The sequence below is a fragment of the Colobus angolensis genome, unplaced genomic scaffold, assembly GCF_000951035.1.
Source record: "Colobus angolensis palliatus isolate OR3802 unplaced genomic scaffold, Cang.pa_1.0 Scaffold298, whole genome shotgun sequence".
NCBI lineage: Eukaryota > Metazoa > Chordata > Mammalia > Primates > Cercopithecidae > Colobus > Colobus angolensis.
Window position 1 is genome coordinate 2419753 of NW_012116243.1, and position 18887 is coordinate 2438639.

Sequence of the window (18887 nt, forward strand, 5' to 3'; positions counted from 1 at the left end):
AGCCTGGGTGACAGAGTGAGACTCTGTCTTAAAAAAAAAAAAAAAGAATTCCAAGAATAGTGGGACAGCTAAAACAGCATAACATACATGTAATGAGAATACCAGAAGGAGAAGAAAAAGAGGAAGGAAGAGAAACAATATTTGAAGCAATAATGACTGAGGATTTCCCTCACATTAATGTCAGACACCAGGCCACAGATCCAGGAAGCTCAGAGAACACCAAGTAGAATAAATGCCAAAAACTCCTACACCTAGTTATATTATATTCAAATTTCGGGAAATAAAAAAAAAAAAATTTAATTTTGAAAGAAAGCAGAAGTAGAAAACACTTTACCTGTAAAGGAGAAAGATCAAAATTCTGTCTGACTTCTCAAAAACTATGCAAGCAAGAAGAGAATGGAGTGAAATATTTAAAGTATTGAGAGAAAAAAATCACCAACTTAGAATCCTCTACTCTGTGAAGTAATTTTTCATGAGGGAAGGAGAAATAAAGATTTTCTCAAACAAAAATGGAAGAATGTGTTGCCAGTAGACCTGCCTTGTGAGAAATGTTAAAAGAAGTTCTTCAGAGAGAAGGACAATGATATAGTTCAGAAACTTAGATCTACATTTAAAAAAAGAACAGTGTCAAAGAAAGAATAAGTGAAGGTAAAATAAAAACCTTATTTTTCTTATTCTTAACTGATCTAACTGATAAAAGTTTGTTCAAAATAATAAAAACAATGTAATCAATTACATATGCCTATATAAAATATATATGTTATATATACATTTGCTTGTGCATACATGAAATGAATGACACAGTGATTCAAGGGATAGGAGAGACTATTTTGTTACTACAAGGTACTTGTACTAGCCATGAAGTAGCACATTGTTATTTGTTAATGAACTTGAATTAGTTGTAAATGTATAGTGCAAACTCTAGGGCAACCACTAAAACAAGTTTTAAAAATGTATAACTTATATGGTAAGAAAAGAGAGAAAACAAAATAGTATAAAGTGCTTAATTAAAACCACAAAAGGCAAGGAAATTGTGGATGACAAAAATAAAAACAAAAAATAAAGGCAAAATAACTTGGAGCAGGGCCAAGATGGCCAACTAGAAATAGCTGTGGGAGACTCCCACAGAGAAGAAGGTAAATGGCAAGTGAATTGTGCACCAGCAACTGAGGTATTCAGGTTCTCTCACTGGGACTGATTAGGCAGTTGGTGTGACCCATGGAGAGTAAGGAAAAGTAGGGTAGAGTAACAGCCTACCAGGGAGCTGCACAGGGCTCACCCCTAGCTAGGGGAGGTGGTGAGTGATTTTGCTACCTCACCGGGGAAATCACACTCTTTCCACAGATCTGTGCATCCTGAGGATCATGAGATCCCCTTCATGAGCCACACCGCCAGGGCCTTGGGTCCCAAGCACAGAGCTGTGCAGATTCTTGGCAGCCACTCAGCTGGAGACTGTCTAAGATGACCGAGTTCGGGTGGTGGGGGGCAGCCACTTTCACTGCAGCTGTCTGCTGCCTAAGATGACTATGCTCCCAGGGGGAGGGGTGGCAGCCATCACTGCAGCTGCCTGCTGCCTAAGATAACCAAGTTCCCAGGGGGAGGGGCAGTAATCATCACTGCAGCTGCCTGCTGCTTAAGAAGACTGAGCACCTGGGGGGAGGGTCAGCAGCTATCACTGCAGCTCCAGTCTGTTAGTTTTCCCTTGCCAGTGCCAGGGAGACTGGGCACTTTGGACCCAGGAGGAATTCCCCACAGTGCAGCACAGTGGCTGTGACAGATCATGGCCAGACAGCCTCTTTAGGCTAGACCCAGACCCATCCCTTCTCACCACGCAGTGCCTCCCTTTCGGAATTTAAGCAACTCCAGCCAGGGTTTACAGACAGAACTCTGATCTCCCTGGGACAGAGTCCCTGGGGAAAGGGGTGGCTGCAGTCCCTGCAGATCAGTGGACTTAGTCTTTCCCCCTGCTGATTCTGAAGAATCCAGGCATTCCAGATGAGTGAGATTCCCCACAGTGCAATGCACCTCCTCCACCAAGGCACAGCCAGAGTATTTCATTAAGCAGGTCCCTGATCCCATGCCTCTTCACTGAGTGACACTCTCCCAACAAGGGTCACCAGACACATACAGGAGCATTCCACTGATATCAGGTTGGCGCCCTTCTGGGACAGAGCTCTCAGAGGAAGGAGCAGGCAGCCATATTTGTTGTTCTGCAGCCTCCATTAGTGACAGGAGGGACACAGGTGACTAGGGTCTGGAGTGCACCCCCAGCAAACTGCAGCAGCCCTACAGAAGAGGGGCCTGACTGTTAAAAGAAAAATAAACAAACAGAAAGCAACAACAACAACAGCATCAACAGAAAAGTCCCCACCAAGACCCCATCCAAAGGTCAGCTACTCCAAAGATCAAAGCTAGATAAACTCACAAAGATGAGAAAGAATCAATGATAAAACACTGAAAACTTAAAAAGCCAGAATGCTTCTTCTCCTCCAAATGATTGCAGTACCTTTCCAGGAAGGGCACAGAACTGGACAGAGGATGAGATGGATGAATTGATAGAAGTAGGCTTCAGAAGGTGAGTAAAAACAAACTTTGCTGAGCTAAAGGAGCATGTTCTAACCCAATGTAAAGAAGCTAAGAACCATGATAAAACATTACCAGAGCTGTTAACCAGAATAAGCAGTTCAGAGAGGAGCATAAATGATCTGATGAAGCTGAAAAATATAACACAAGAACTTAACAATGCAACCACAAGTATCAATAACTGAATAGACCAAGTGGAGGAAAGAATTTCAGAGCTTGAAGACTCTCTTGCTGAAATAAGACAAACAGACAAGATTAGATTGGAAAAAAAAAAAAAGAATAAAAAGGAAAGAACAAAACCTCCAAGAACTATGGGATTGTGTAACAAGACCAAATCTATGAATGATTGGGGCACCTGAAAGAGATGGAGAGAACACAACCAAGTTGGAAAACATACTTCAGGATATCATCCGGGAGAAATGCCCCAACCTAGCAAGACAGGCCAACATTCCAATTCAGGAAATCGAGAGAACCCCAGTAAGATACTTGAGGGGAAGATCAACCCCAAGACACATAATCATCAGATTTTTTAAAGGTTGAAATGAAGGAAAAAAATGTTAAGGCAGCCAGAGAGAAAGGCCAGGTACCTACAAAAGGAAGCTGATCAGACTAACAGCAGACTTCTCAGCAGAAACCCTACATGCCCAAAGAGATTGGGGGCTAATATTCAACATTCTTAAATAAAAGAATTTCCAACGAAAAATTTCATATCTGGCCAAACTAAGCTTTGTAAGTGAGGGAGAAAAAAAATAAAATCCTTTCCAGACAAGCAAATGCTGAGTGAATTTGTCACCACCAAGCTGCCTTGCAAAACTCCTGAAGGAAGCACTAAATATGTAAAGGAAAAAATGTTACCAGCCACTACAAAAACACACTGAAGTACAAAGACCAATGACACTATGAAGCAACTACATCAACAAGTCTGCAAAATAATCAGCTAGCACATGATGACAGGATCAAATTCACACATAAAAATACTAACCTCAAATATAAATGGACTGAATGCCCCAATTAAAAGACACAGAATGGCAAGCTGAATAGAGTTAAGACCCACTGGTGTGCTGTATTCAAGAGTCCCCTCTCACATGCAAAGACACATATAGGCTCAAAATGAAGAAATGAAGGAAAATTTACCAAGTAAATGGAAAGCAGAAAAAAGCAGGGGTTGCAATCTTAGTTTCTGACAAAGGAGACTTTAATAAGCCAACAAAGATCAAAAAAGGCAAAGAAGAGCATTACATGATGGCAAAGGGTTCAATTGAACAAAGAAGAGCGAGCTATCCTAAATATATACGCTCCCAATACAGGAGCACCCAGATTCATAAAACAAGTTCTTAGAGACCTACGAAGAGACTTAGACTACCACACAATAATAGTGGGAGAATTTAACACCCCACTGTCAATATTAGACAGATCATTGAGACAATAAATTAACAAGGATATTCAGGACTTGAACTCAGCTCTGGATCAAGTGGGCCTAATGGATATCTACAGAACTCGTCACTCAAAAACAACAGAACATACCTTCTTCTCAGCAACACATGGCACTTGCCCAAAATCAATCACATAATTGGAAATAAAATACTCCTCAGCAAGTGCAAAATAACTGAAATCATAACAAACAGTCTCTCAGACCACAGTGCAATCAAACTAGAACTCGAGATTAAGAAGCTCACTCAAAACCACATGGAAATTGAACAACCTTCCCCTGAATGACTCCTGGGTAAATAATGAAATTAAGGCAGAAACCAAGAAGTTCTTTGAAACCAATGAGAACAGAGACAACATACCAGAATCTCTGGGATGCACTGTTTTAGCTGCACTAAAGCATTGTTAAGAGGGACATTTATAGCACTAAATGCCCATACCAAAAAGCTAGAAAGATCTCAAAGCAACACCCTAGCACCACAACTAAGAGAACTAGAGATCTAAGAGCAAACAAACCCCAAAGCTAGCAGAAGACAACAAATAACCAAGATCAGAGTGGAACTGAAGGAGATAGAGACATGAAAAACCCTTCAAAAAATCAACAAATCCAGGAGCCATTTTTTTGAAAAATGAATAAAATAGATAGACTGCTAGCTAGAATGATAAAGAAAAGAGAGAAGAATCAAATAGGCACAATAAGAAATGATAAACGGAGTATCACCACTGACTCTACGGAAATGCAAACAACCATCAGAGAATGCTATAAACACCTCTATGCAAATAAACTAGGAGATCTAGAAGAAATGGATAAATTCCTGCACACATACACCCTCCCAAGACTGAACCAGGAAGAATTATTGTGTGGGAATCTGAATAGACGAATAACAAGTTCTGAAATTGAGGCAGTAATAAATAGCCTGCCAACTAAAAGACAGCCCAGGACCAGGTGGATTTACAACTGAATTCTACCAGAGGTACAAAGAGGAGCCAGTACCATTTCTTCTGAACCTATTCTGAACAACTGAGAAGGAGGGACTCCTCCCTAACTCATTTTATGAGGCTGGCATCATCCTGATACCAACACCTGGCAGAGATACAACAAAATAGAAACCTCAGACCAATATCCCTGATGAACATTGATGCAAAAATCCTCAATAAAATACTGGCAAACTGAATCCAGCAGCACATCAAAAAGCTTGACACATGGACACAGGGAGAGAAACAACACACGCTGGGGTCTGTCAGGGTGTCAGAGGGAGGGAGACTATCAAGATAAATAGCTAATGCATGCAGGGCTAAACACCTAAGTGTTGGGTTGGTGGGTGTGGCAAACCATTGTGGCACACATTTATCTATGTAACAAATCTGCACATCCTGTGAACTTAAAATTAAGTTAAATTAAATTTAAAAAAGAAACAAATGAGGACAACAAATAGATAGTATATCAAATATGATAGATATTAATTTAATATATAAATAATCATTTCTAATATCAATGGCCCAAATACACAATTAAAGAGATTGTCAGAATGGAATAAAAAAAATGACCCAACTATGTGTTGTTCATAAGAAACCCACTTTAAATATAAAAATAAATATAGATTAAAAATAAATGATGGAAGAGAATATATCAGGCTAACAATGATCAAAAGAAACCAGCAGTAATTATATTAATTTCAGACAGAGCAGACTTCACAATAAACAATGTTATCAAGAATAAAGAGAGGCATTAAAAAAGATAAACAGGTACAGATTTCAAGATGACATAACAATCCTTAATGTATATGGACCTAAAAAGAGTATCAAGCTATGTGAGGCAAAAACTGGTAGAACTGTGGAAGAGAAATAGATGAATTCACTATTATAATTGGAGACTTCAGCACCCCCTTACCAGAAATAAACAGATTCAGCAGGCAAAAAAAATCACTGAGGACATGCAGTTGAACTCAACACCGCCACCAATCAACTGGATATAATTGACGTCTATCAACCACTTCAACAGCAGAATACACATTTATCCCAAGAGCACATGGAACATTCACCAAGATAGACCACGTTCTGTGACATAAACACAACTTAAAAAAAAAAAATGGAAATCATACAATGTCTGCTCTCAGATCATAAGGAAATTTAGTTAGAAATTAATAACCGAAAGATAACTGAAAAATCTGAAAATACATGAAGATTAAATCACATACTTCTACATAACATATGGATCAAGAAGAAATCTCAAGAGAAAATTTAAAATATATTAAGCTAAATGGAAACAAAAGCACAACTTATCAAAATTTGTGGAATGTAGTGGAAGCAGTGTGTAGAGGGAAATTTATAGCATTAAAGGTAGATATTAGAAAAGATGAAAGATTCAAAATGAATAATCTAAGTTTCTACCTTGGAAAACTAGCAAAAGAAGATCAAATAAAATCCAAAGCAAGCAGAAGAGAAGAACTAGTAAGAATTAGAGTCAAAAATCAATGAAATTGAAACAGAAAATCAACAGAGAAAATCAACAAAACCAAAAGCTGGTTCTTTGAAAAGATCAATAAAATTGCCGCCGATGAGGCGCGGGAGGAGCATGAGGAGGCCGCCCCGCCCTGGCCGCGGCCAACATGAACCAGCAGCAGCAGCAGCAGAAAGCGGGCAAGCAGCAGCTGAGCGAGCCCGAGGACATGGAGATGGAAGCTGGAGATACAGACGACCCATCAAGAATTACCCAGAACCCTGTGATCAATGGGAACGCGACCCTGAGTGATGGACACAGCAACGCTGAGGAGGACAAGGAGGATGAAACCAGTGAGCGCTCCAAGGAGACCTTTCGGTTCACTGTGGAGCGCTTCAGCAGACTGAGTGAGTAGGTCCTTAGTCCTCCGTGTTTTGTGCGAAATCTGCCATGGAAGATTATGGTGTGCCACACTTTTATCCAGAGAGACCACACCAAAAAAGTGTAGCATTCTTTCTCCAGAGCAACGCTGAATCTGACTCCACGTCATAGACTTGTCATACAGAAGCAGTACTGAAGATAATAAATTACGGAGATGATGAAAAATCGTTCAGTCGTCGTATTAGTCATTTGTTCTTCCGTAAATAAAACGATTGGGGATTTTCCAATTTTATGGCCTGGAGTGAAGTGACTGATCCTGAGAAAGAATTTACAGATGATGACAAAGTTACCACTGAAGTCTTTGTACAGGTGGATGCTCCCCATGAAGTTGCGTGGGATTCAAAGAAGCACACAGGCTATGTCAGCTTAAAGAATCAGGGAGCAACTTGTTACATGAACAGCCTGCTACAGACGTTATTTTTCACAAATCAGCTACGAAAGCCTGTGTACCTGATGCCAACTGAGGGGGATGATTCGTCTAAAAGCGTCCCTTTAGCATTACGAAGAATGTTCTATGAATTACAGCGCAGTGATAAACCCGTAGGAACAAAAAAGCTAAGAAAGTCATTTGGGCGGGAAATTTTAGACAGCGTCGTGCAACACGATGTTCAGCAGCTTTGTGAAGTGTTGCTTGATAATGTGGAAAATAACGTGAAAGGCACCTGTGTAGAGGACACCATACCCGGATGATTCCAACACAAAATGGTGTCCTATATCCAGTGTAAAGAAGTAGACTGCCGGTCTGATAGAAGAGAAGATTATTATGATACCCAGCTAAATATCAAAGGAAAGAAAAATTTATTTGAATCATTTGTGGATTATGTGGCAGTAGAACTGCTCAATAGGGACAATAAATAGGACGCTGGGGAACATGGTTTACAGGAAGCAGAGAAAGATGTGAAATTTCTAACATCACCACCAGTGTTACGTCTACAATTGATGAGATTTATGTATGACCCTCAGACGGACCAAAATATCAAGATCAATGATAGGTTTGAATTCCCAGAGCAATTACCATTTGATGAATTTTTGTAAAAAACAGATCCTAAGGACCCTGCAAATTATATTCTTCATGATGTCCTGGTTCATAGTGGAGATAATCATGGTAGACATTATGTGCTTTATCTAAACCCAAAGGGGATGGAAAATGGTGTAAATTTGATGACGATGTGGTGTCAAGGTGTACTAAAAAGGAAGCAATTGAGCATAGTTATGGGAGTCACAATGACGACCTGTCTGTCCGACACTGCACTAATGCTTACGTGTTAGTCTGTATCAGGGAATCAAAACTGAGTGAAGTTTTACAGGCAGTCACCGACCATGACATTCCTCAGCAGTTGGTGGAACAATTACAAGAAGAGAAAAGGATTGAGGCTCAGAAATGGAAGGAATGGCAGAAAGCCCATCTCTATAGGCAAGCACAGATAGCTGCAGAGGACAAGTTTTGTGATGGCAATAAAGCAATGATTGAGGTCAGTAATAATGAAAACTCTTGGACAATATTCCTAGAAACAGTCGATCCTGAGCTTGCTGCTAGTGGAGCGACCTTACCCAAGTGTGATAAAGATCGTGATGTAATGTTATTTTTGAAGATATATGATCCCAAAACGTGGAGCTTGAATTACTGTGGGCATATCTACACACCAATAATCCTGTAAAATACATGCTTTGCTCCCAGTTATGTGTAACAGAGCAGGATTTATTCAAGATACTAGCCTTATCCTCTATGAGAAAGTTAAACCGAATTTAACAGAGAATTCAGGACTAAGACGTGTCTCTTGATAAAACCCTTGATGAATGAATGGATGGTGACATCATAGTATTTCAGAAGGATGACCCTGAAAATGGTAACAGTGAATTACCCACCGAAAAGGAGTATTTCCGAGATCTCTGTGCTGATGTTATTTTCTGTGATAAAACAATCCCTAATGATCCTGGATTTGTGGTTACATTATCAAATAAAATGAATTATCTTCACATTGCAAAGACCGTTGCACAGAGGCCCAACACAGATCCAATGTTGCTCCAGTTTTTCAAGTCTCAAGGTTATAGGGATGGCCCGGATAATCTTCTTAGACATAATTATGAAGGTACTTTAAGAGAGCTTCTACAATTCTTCAAGCCTAGACAACCTAAGAAACTTTACTATCAGCATCTTAAGATGAAAATCAGGACTGTGAGAACAGGTGAAGTTTTAAATGTACATAGTTAAACAGCCAATTTAGGGAAGAAGAAATAACACTATATCCAGACAAGCATGGGTGTGTCTGGGACCTGTCAGAAGAATGTAAAAAGTCCGTGGAGCTTGGGGAGAAAGCAGCAGGGAAACTTAGGCTTCTACAAATTGTAAGCTACAAAGTCATTTGTGTCCATCAAGAAGATGAACTATTAGAATGTTTATCTCTGGCAACAAGCCGGACGTTGTGAATAGAGGAAATCCCTTTGGACCAGATGGACACAGACAAAGACAATGAGATGCTTGTCACAGTGGCACATTTCCACAAAGAGGTCTTCAGAACGTTCGGAATCCCGTTTTTTTCTGAGAATACACCAGGGTGAGCATTTTTGAGAAGTGACAAAGTGAATCCAGAGCCTGCTGGACATCCAAGAGAAGGAGTACGAGAAGTTTAAGTTTGCAATTGTAATGATGGGCCGTACATAAATGAAGACAAATATGAAGTAAATTTGAAAGACTTTGAGCCACCGCCGAGTAACATGTCTCATCCTTGGCCTTGGCTAGGGCTTGACCACTTCAACAAAGCCCCAAAGAGGAGTCGCTACAATGATCTTGAAAAGGCCATTAAAAATCCCCCAAGCTGGTGTGTTCAAGGCGAGGACAGTGCGTGGGGGCCCCTTACAGCCTCTAGTCAAAGTCTTCAGCAAGAGGATTCGCTGCTGGTTTTTTTTGGTTTTCTTTTTTTTTTTTTTTGTGAGACAGAGTCTTGCTCTGTCATCCAGACTGGAGTGCAGTGGCGCCATCTCGGCTCACTGCAAGCTCCACCTCCCGGGTTCACGCCATTCTCCTGCCTCAGCCTCCCGAGTAGCTGGGACTACAGGTGCCGGCCACCACGTCCAGCTAATTTTTTATATTTTTAATAGAGACGGGGTTTCACAGTGTTAGCCAGGATAGTCTTGATCTCCTGACCTTGTGATGAGCCCGCCTCGGCCTCCCAAAGTGCTGGAATCACAGGCATGAGCCACCGCGCCCAGCTCGCTGCTGGTTTTAATTTTATTTTGTTAAGGCTGTTCAGTTTGGCTTCTCTGTATCTATTGACTGCCTTTTTGAGCAAAATGAAGGTGTTTTTATAAAGCTTGGATGCCAATGAGAGTTATTTTATGGTAACTACAGTGCAAGGCAACTGTCAACGCAATGGAGGAGAAGAGGTTAGCGGATCGCAAGTCCCTGGCTCAAGGTCTCTGGACTGTCCCTAGTGGGCACGAATGGCCTTGGCTGCCTTCCTGGGGTCCCGTGCACCAGCTCTGCAGCTAGAAAGTCTTGTGTTTAGGCTCGTCTGATCTATTTCCTTCAGTTATACTTTCTGTACTGTCAGAGTATAGAAGCAGAAGGAATATTTCTTAGCTCATTCTATGAGTCCAGCATGACTCTAATACAGAAACCAAACATACTACAAGAAAAGAAAACTACAGACCAATATCTCTCATAAACATAGATGCGGAAATCTTCAACAACTTATCAGCAGCCTGAATCCAACAACGTATAAAAGGAATTATACACATGACCAAGTGGGGCTTTTGTCAATTATGCAAAGTTGGCTAATATCCAAAAATCAATTAATGTAATTTATCATATAAACAGACTAAAAAAGAAAATGTATATGACCATATCAATAGACACAGAAAAGCATTTGAGGAAATCCACCATTCAGGCATAATGAAAACTTCCAGCAAACCAAGTATAGAGAACTCCCTCAAACTGATAAGATCATATACAAAAAAACCCACAATGAATACACTTGACGGGGAGAAACTAGACCTTTTTTCATTAAAATCAGGAACAAGGCAAGAATTTCTTCTCTCACCACTCCTTTTCATCATTGTACTGGATGTCTTAGCTAATACAATGAGAGAAGAAAAGGAAACCGAAGGTATACAGATTGAGAAGGAAGAAACAAAACTGTCTTTGTTCACAGATGACATAATCACATTTGTAAATCTGAAAGAATCTACAAAAACTGAACTAATAAGTGATTATAATGAGGTTACAAGGTCAGCATGCAAAAGTCAATCACCTTGCTGTATACCAACAATAAACAAGTGGAATTTGAAATTAAAAACACATTGCTACTTAAATTAGCACCTCCCAAAAATAAAATACTTAGATATAAATCTAACGAAATTTGTATAAGATCTATATGAATAAAACTGGCCAGGCGCGGTGGCTGACACCGGTAATCCCAGCACTTTGGAAGGCTAAGGTGGGCAGATTACTTGAGGTCAGGAGTTCAAGACCAGCCTGGCCAACGTGGTGAAACCCTGTCTCTACTAAAAATAGCCTCAGTATTGTAAAGATGTCTATTATCCCCAATTACATTTGACAAATATATTCAATGCAGTTCCATTAAAGTCCTAGCAAGTCTCAGCAACGATGTATGACAATTAAGAAAAAACATCCGGCCACAGTCCCCCCTCCAGCCTGGTGACAGAATGAGGCTCCATAAAAAAAAAAAAAAAAAAATCTATATGAATAAAACTAAAAAATTCTGATAAAATATATCAAAGAAGAACTAAATAAATGGAGAGATATCCCATGTTCACAGATTGGATGACTCAGTATTGTAAAGATGTCAATTCTTCCCAACTTGATCAGTAGATTCAATGCAATCTTAACCCAAATTCCAGCAAGTTACTTTGTGGATATTGATAAACTTGTTCTAAAGTTTATATGGAGATGCAAAAGACCCAGGATAGCCAACACAATATTGAAGGAAAACAAAGTTGGAGGTTTGATACTATTCCAGTTCAAGACTTGCTATAAAGCTACAGTAATTAAGACAGTGTGAAATTGATGCAAGAACAGACAAATAGATCAGTGAAACAGATTAGAGAGTCCAGAAATAGACTCACATAAATGGGTAGTTATTTCAACAAATGGTACTGGAACAACTAGATATCCACATGCAAAAAAATGAATCTAGTTACAGATCTTACACCTTTCACAAAAATTAACTCAAAATTTATCATAGACCTAAATGTAAAATGCAAAACTGTAAAACTCCTAGAAGATAACATAAAAGAAACCTAGATGACCTGGGGTGTGGTGATGACATTTTAGATACAGCATTGAAGGCATGATCCATGAAATAAATTATTGATAAGTTGGGCTTCATTAAAATTAAACCTTTGGCTCTGTGAAAAGCAATGTCAAGATCGTGAGGATGACAAACTATAGACTGGGAGAAAATATATGCAAATCATGCATTGGATAAATAACTGTTATCTAAAATATATAAGGAAGTGTTAAAACTCAACAAGAGGAAAATGAACAACTTAATTATTAGGTTGGTTCAAAAATAATTGCGACTTTTGCCATTACTCTCAAATGAACAAGTTAAAAGTGCGTAAAAATGACCTAAACAGATGTTTCACCAAAGAAGATATACATATGACAAGTAAGCATGTGAAAATATGTTTAACATCATATGTCATTAGAGAATTGCAAATCATAACAAAAATGCGATACCATTGCACACTTATTAAAATTGTTAAAATCCAAAACATCGACAACAGCAAATGCAGGTGAGGATGTAGAATAACAAGAAATCCATTCATTGCTGATGGGAATGCAAATGATACAGCTACTTTGGAAGACAGATTGGTGGTTTCTTATAAAAGCGAACCTTCTATTACCATATGATCCAGCAGTTGTGCTCCTTGGTATTTACCCAAATGAACCGAAGATTTTATGTACACACAAAAACCTGCACATGAATGTTTATAGCAGATTTATTCATAATTGCCAAAATTTGGAAGCAACCAAAATGTCCTTTAGAAGGTGAATGAATAAATAAACTGTGGTACATCCAGACAATGGGACATTATTTCAGTGCCAAAATGGAAAGAACTATCAGGTCATGAAAAGACATGGAGGAAACTAAAACACATACTACACTGAAGAAACTACTCTGAAAAAAAAACTGCATAGTATAATTCCAACTATATACCATTCTCAGACAGGCAAAAACTATGGAGACAATAAAAAGATCAGCTTGCCACAGGTCAGAGAGGAGGGAGAAATGAAAAGGTAAAGAACAGAGAATTTTTAAGGCCATGAAGCTATTCTTTATGATACTATAATGATGGGCATATGTCATCATACATTTGTCAAAACCCATAGAATGTACAACACCAAGAGTTAACCCAAATGTAAACTATGGATTTGGGGTGATAGTGATGTGTCAATGTATGTTCATTAGTTGTAACAAATGTATCACTCTGATGCAGGTTTCATAGTAGGGGAGGTTGTGTGTGTGTAAGGAGAGGGGCTATATGGGAACTCGCTATAATTTGCATCCATTTTTCTGTGAACCTGAAACTACTCTAAAAATAATGTTTATTTATTTTAAGCAGGGTCAGAAAATATAAGCCAATTTTCACAGTCACATTTAGAACTTCCTTAGACATTAAACTATGAAAACTAGAGAAAAATGGTTTTATTCAGTTGCTTTTAGAATCATTAACACCACTTAGGTCTCATTTTTTGAACTTTGGTCAAAGTTTTTTTCATGGCAGAAATACAGAAAAACTCTCTTTCTCTCATGGTAGTTGAGAGTTAATACACACCATTTCCATTGTAACAGAAGATTTCAATTTCATAGTTTTATATAATCCTCTCTGATTTTTAGATTTCTGAAGAGAAAAATATTTTATTACCTGTGTTAAAATATAGCTTTTGGGTATTTCTATTGAGGCTTTGAAAAGAATATGTCCTAATAGTTATTTCATTAATCTCTTTTATTTAGGCTAGCATGAAAATAAAAGTATATGTAATTTCACATTAATGCTAATACATAATATATTGTGTTTAGATTGATTATATAAACCAAACAAATTTTTCAATGTGATTTTTTTTTCATTGCAGAAGAAATAATGTGAGTACCGGAAGAGAAATAGAGCATAATGGATGTAATTGGCTATATTTTTCTGATTACCTGCAGGTGGTAATATTTATGAAGTAAGCATTTTTTTCTTTTTAATGTTGATCCCTGAGCAGATCTTTTGCTGTTACACTAGTCTGTGCCTCCTTCTAACTGCACCTGCTCTATTCAGAGATCATGTTGCAAATAATGATATAATTATCTACTTTGGGAGATTATTGCTATGTTATGAGTGAAAGATAATGGATCAGTCACTTTGCATGATTGTATTTTTTTAAATGTTACCAATAATATTTGAACAACAAACTCCATGAAGAATGTATAGAAATTGATTCTCAAGACTTGGGAAGTCCTGGGAACCAGTGAGGGGGCATATTTAAAAGGACTTCCCAGGGTCTGCAAGGCCGAAAGAGTCTAACAACTCACTGAGATATTTTTCACATATAAGTTAAAGAAGTAACTCCCAGCATATTTCTACAAATGACCATCCAATCTTTCAAGACTTCATGTCTCCACTAGAGACAGAGCACTTCCTTCATACCGAATTTGTCAACCTTACCTCCAATTATTTCCAACCCCATTCTTCTCTGATTTACTTAATTATCTACTCTCCAAAGAATTCCCACAAATGGCCCTAATAACTTTCTTTTACCTATCTTCCATGACTGCCAACTATTTTTCTATGCCTCACTCTCTCTTCTGACTCTGTAGGGATAGTGTGCTCCCTGCTTTGACTCACCTGCCCAGGCCTCTTGAGGGATGCCTGAATGTCACCATAGTGATAGGGTACCACAGCAGGGCCCTACTGGGAATGGGTAGTGTTCAAGGGATGAGGCATACCTCTGGCAGAATGAGTTTAAGTCCTCTTAGTTGCAAGAGAATAGGAGATAGAGGTATATAAAGCTGTATTCTGATGCTGATAGACCTCGGAAGCCAAATTTAACTCACTATTTCAAAAAAGTAAATCCTGGTTTTGCAGCTTGTATCTCTATCCCAATAAAAAGATAGTCAAAATTCAGGCCCAGAAATATTGCTGTGTCATCTGTGTTAATGAACCTGAAGACATATATGTGTGTGTAGTATATAATGCTCTCAAACAAATTAAACTTAACATTGGTTTGAGTCATCTATTTGTAGGGGTAGCTTCAGAGTAATTAGTGCTGGGGGGAATAATTACTAGAAATCTAGTTATATCACAGTGCCTTAGCATAGGACAGATAATCCAGCCATTCCTTCACAGCCTTATTTTAGATCAATATTGTTAAGGGATATCGCCATAGATGCTGAAAATCTAGGAAAACCCATTTCGTTAAGAGTCCATAACTAATGATGCAGTAACTACTTCATAACTGTAAGTTGGCATACAAAAAATCATCTCAAAATCTTCAGAATAGATTTAAATTTAGTCTTTACACTACAAACATTTAGAAGATAAAATTCTAAAAAATATATTCTCTAAAATGTCATAGATATTCCAATAACATTCTCAAACGGCTGCAGAAAGGGAAAAGAATAATCATTTATTGATCAAAAACCAAGACAGAAACAAAATCACTGGCTCAACAGGATAAGGATAAGGAAGGATTTGAGATTACAAAATGCATTTGGAGTTTGAAAATGCAGGAAGTAAAGAAATAACAGACCCCATAGGTAGTATTTTGTAATTATAATTTCAAGGATTTTGAGTGAGAGCTAAAATCAACAGTCTTGTATATAGAAGAAACATATATAACCCAGCATCTTACCTATTTTTCTCTCAAAATTTGTTCCACTTGGGTGGATCTCCAGCTGACTCCTCAGTCTCTATTGTCTAGCATGGTGCTAAATATGAAATTCTTTCCAGGTGTGGAAGAGACCCTGCACACATTCTTAAGGATTAGGGAAATTTAAGAATAACCACTGGGCTAGAAGGTAATTTTCTTATGTGCTAGAGTGGTGGTTCTCAAACTGTGATATGCATCAGACCCACCTGGAGGGCTTGTTACGATGGATTGCTGGATCCTACTGATGATTCAGTAGATCTGAGGTAGGGCTGAGAACATGCATGTCTGACAATTCCTAGGTAATGCTGATGCTGCTTATCTGGGGGCCCCCATTGAGGACCAACATTCTGGACCAATGGTCTCTACCTTGGCTGCACATTCCAATTGCCTGGGAGATTTTAAAACTCCTGATGTCCAAATCATAACCCAGACCAATACCATTAGAATCTATGGTGGTCATGACTAAACTTCAATATTTTTAAAAGTTCCTTTATAGTTTCTAATGTACAGCCCTGACTGGGATACTGCCTAGTGTTGTAGTGGTTCTTAGCCCAAGCTTTACATTAGAGTTACCCAGAGAAGTGTTTTGTTTGTTTGTTTGTTTGTTTTTAGTTGAGATATAATTGACATACCATAACACTTACCCTGTTAGCATGTATACTTTTTTAAAGTCAGTGGTCCTTTTTTATTTATTTATTTATTTATTTATTTATTGAGACGGAGTCTCACTCTGTCGCCCAGGCTGGAGTGCAGTGGCCGGATCTCAGCTCACTGCAAGCTCCGCCTCCCGGGTTCACGCCATTCTCCTGCCTCAGCCTCCCAAGTAGCTGGGACTACAGGCGCCCGCCACCTCGCCCGGCTAATTTTTTGTATTTTTTAGTAGAGACGGGGTTTCACCGTGTTAGCCAGGATGGTCTCGATCTCCTGACCTCGTGATCTGCCCGTCTCGGCCTCCCAAAGTGCTGAGATTACAGACTTGAGCCACCGCGCCCGGCCTATTTTTTATTCACAAAATTATACAACCATCACCACTATATAATTCCAGAACATTTTCATCAACATCTAGGAAGTTTTTAAACAAAATTCTGGTATGTGAGTTCTACTCTCAGAGATTCTGACTTAATTGGCTCAGACATCATTGTCTAAGTTCCTCAGGTGCTTCATAAGTCCAGCCAGGGTTGAGAACCACAGTTCATGAGTTTGATTACAGATGTTCCAAGAGAGTTTGAAAAGTTAAGAACTAGTCAGAGGATTTTGTTTACTCTGGGAGGGATGTTGTCTGTACGGAGGAACTAGGACATATTCTCCTTACATCATGCCTGTCTATCAGATTTGGTCAATCATAATACAGAGGAACCATTACCCTGATTTCTAGCTTTTAATACATGGACACGGAGGTGGCATGCTGTTGAGTCTGGCTCCACTGCCGGCAGCATTTCTCTGCAAATCAAAGCCGAGTTTGGAGACTGCAGGATCCTCTGCAGAGCTCAATGGGACAATACAGCCCTCAGAGCAGAGCCGCTACTGAATTTTCCAGCATTGGCTTAGTATTTTTAAGAATTCTACAGGCTCATGCCTGCAATCTCAGCATTTTGGAAGGCTGAGGTGGGCAGATCACCTGAGGCCAGGAGTTCGAGACCAGGCTGGTCACCCCGGTGAAACTCCATCTCTAATAAAAGTACAAAAATTAGCCAGGTGTGGCAGCATGTGCCTGTAACCCCAGGTACTCAGGAGACTGAGGCAGGAGAATTGCTTGAACCTGGGAGGCGGAGGTTGCAGTGAGCCAAGATCACACCATTGCACTCCAGCCTGGGTGACAGAATTTGACTCCATCTCAAAAAAAAAAAAAAAAGAATTCCACTTCTTAGAAAGCATTGGATAGACATTGTTTCAGTATTGGCCTTTTGCTGATTAAGGCACAGAAGCAGGGTGCACTTGTTATTTGCCCATTTTTTAAAAATTTTAATTTATTGTCTATTTATTTTATCTTCGTTACAGACAGAGTCTCTCTGTTGCCCAGGCTGGAGTGCAGTGGTGCAATCATAGTTCATTGTAACCTCGAACTCCTGGACTCAAGCAATCCTCCAGCCTCAGCCTCCTGAGGGACGACTACACTTGTGTGCCACCATGCCTGGCTAAGTTTCATGATTTTTCTGTAGAGACAGGGTCTCACTATGTTGCCCAGGCTGGTCTCAAACTCCTGGCCTAAAGGGATCCTCCCACTTCAGTCTCCCAAATTCTTAGGGTTACAGGTACGATTTACCTGATTTCGAGTAAAACTTTCTGAGCTAGAGTTTCTTCATTTTGTAATGGTCCCTTCCTTCCAGAGATGCTCTAACTATTAAGGAAAATAGTGTATTAGACACACTCACCTATGTAGAGTGAATTTAGTAACAATATTGTGAAATTTTGTGTGGAATGATCAGATTCAGTTCCTGGCTCTGGTCCTTTCTGCCAATAAGAGTTTGGTAAATCATTGAGCATTTATAAACTGTTATCCCCTCATTTGTAAAGGAAAACTAATACCTGAGTAATCTACTTTATAATTTTTTGTGAAGATCAAATGTTACAGTTCACATGAAAATGGTTTATATACCATGACACCATGTACATGGTTAGGCATTAGGTTATAACCGGATAGATAAAAATATGAAAGGACAGAAAGGATGCATATTTTATAAATTATGTTGATTTCTTCTGATGTATAGACAGTTCAAACCTTAGGACCTCAGAGCAAAATGGTACTTCCTCTTATGGATCATTTAAAAATAGCTTTTGCCTGAAATCTAGATAATAAAGCCTCATTTAAATTTTTTAGGGAAAAAGAGATCCTGGTTTGATATTCTTCAAGAAGTCACTTTTTTTAACCTTACCTGACCCTCTTCATTTTTTATTTTTTTTTAGTCCTTACCTGTACAGCAGTGAGTGAACCATGCTCTTTGGTTCATAGCACTTCATTAGCCCATGCATAGCCACTCCTGTTAATTTACTTTCCTCTTTCATCCACATCTCTGATCCTATTCCCCATTTTCTCACAAGTCTTCATTCTTATGTTTGCATTGTCAGTTCTTCCAAGTTACCTTCTGTGCATTTGTTAATATGTATCTATCAGTATTT

General features: G+C 39.0%; 1 pseudogene; it reads left to right on the forward strand.

Annotated features, from left to right (window-relative positions):
- The first annotated feature begins 6620 nt into the window (after positions 1-6620).
- Positions 6621-10382, forward strand: LOC105516987 (annotated as a pseudogene).
- The last annotated feature ends 8505 nt before the right edge of the window (positions 10383-18887 follow it).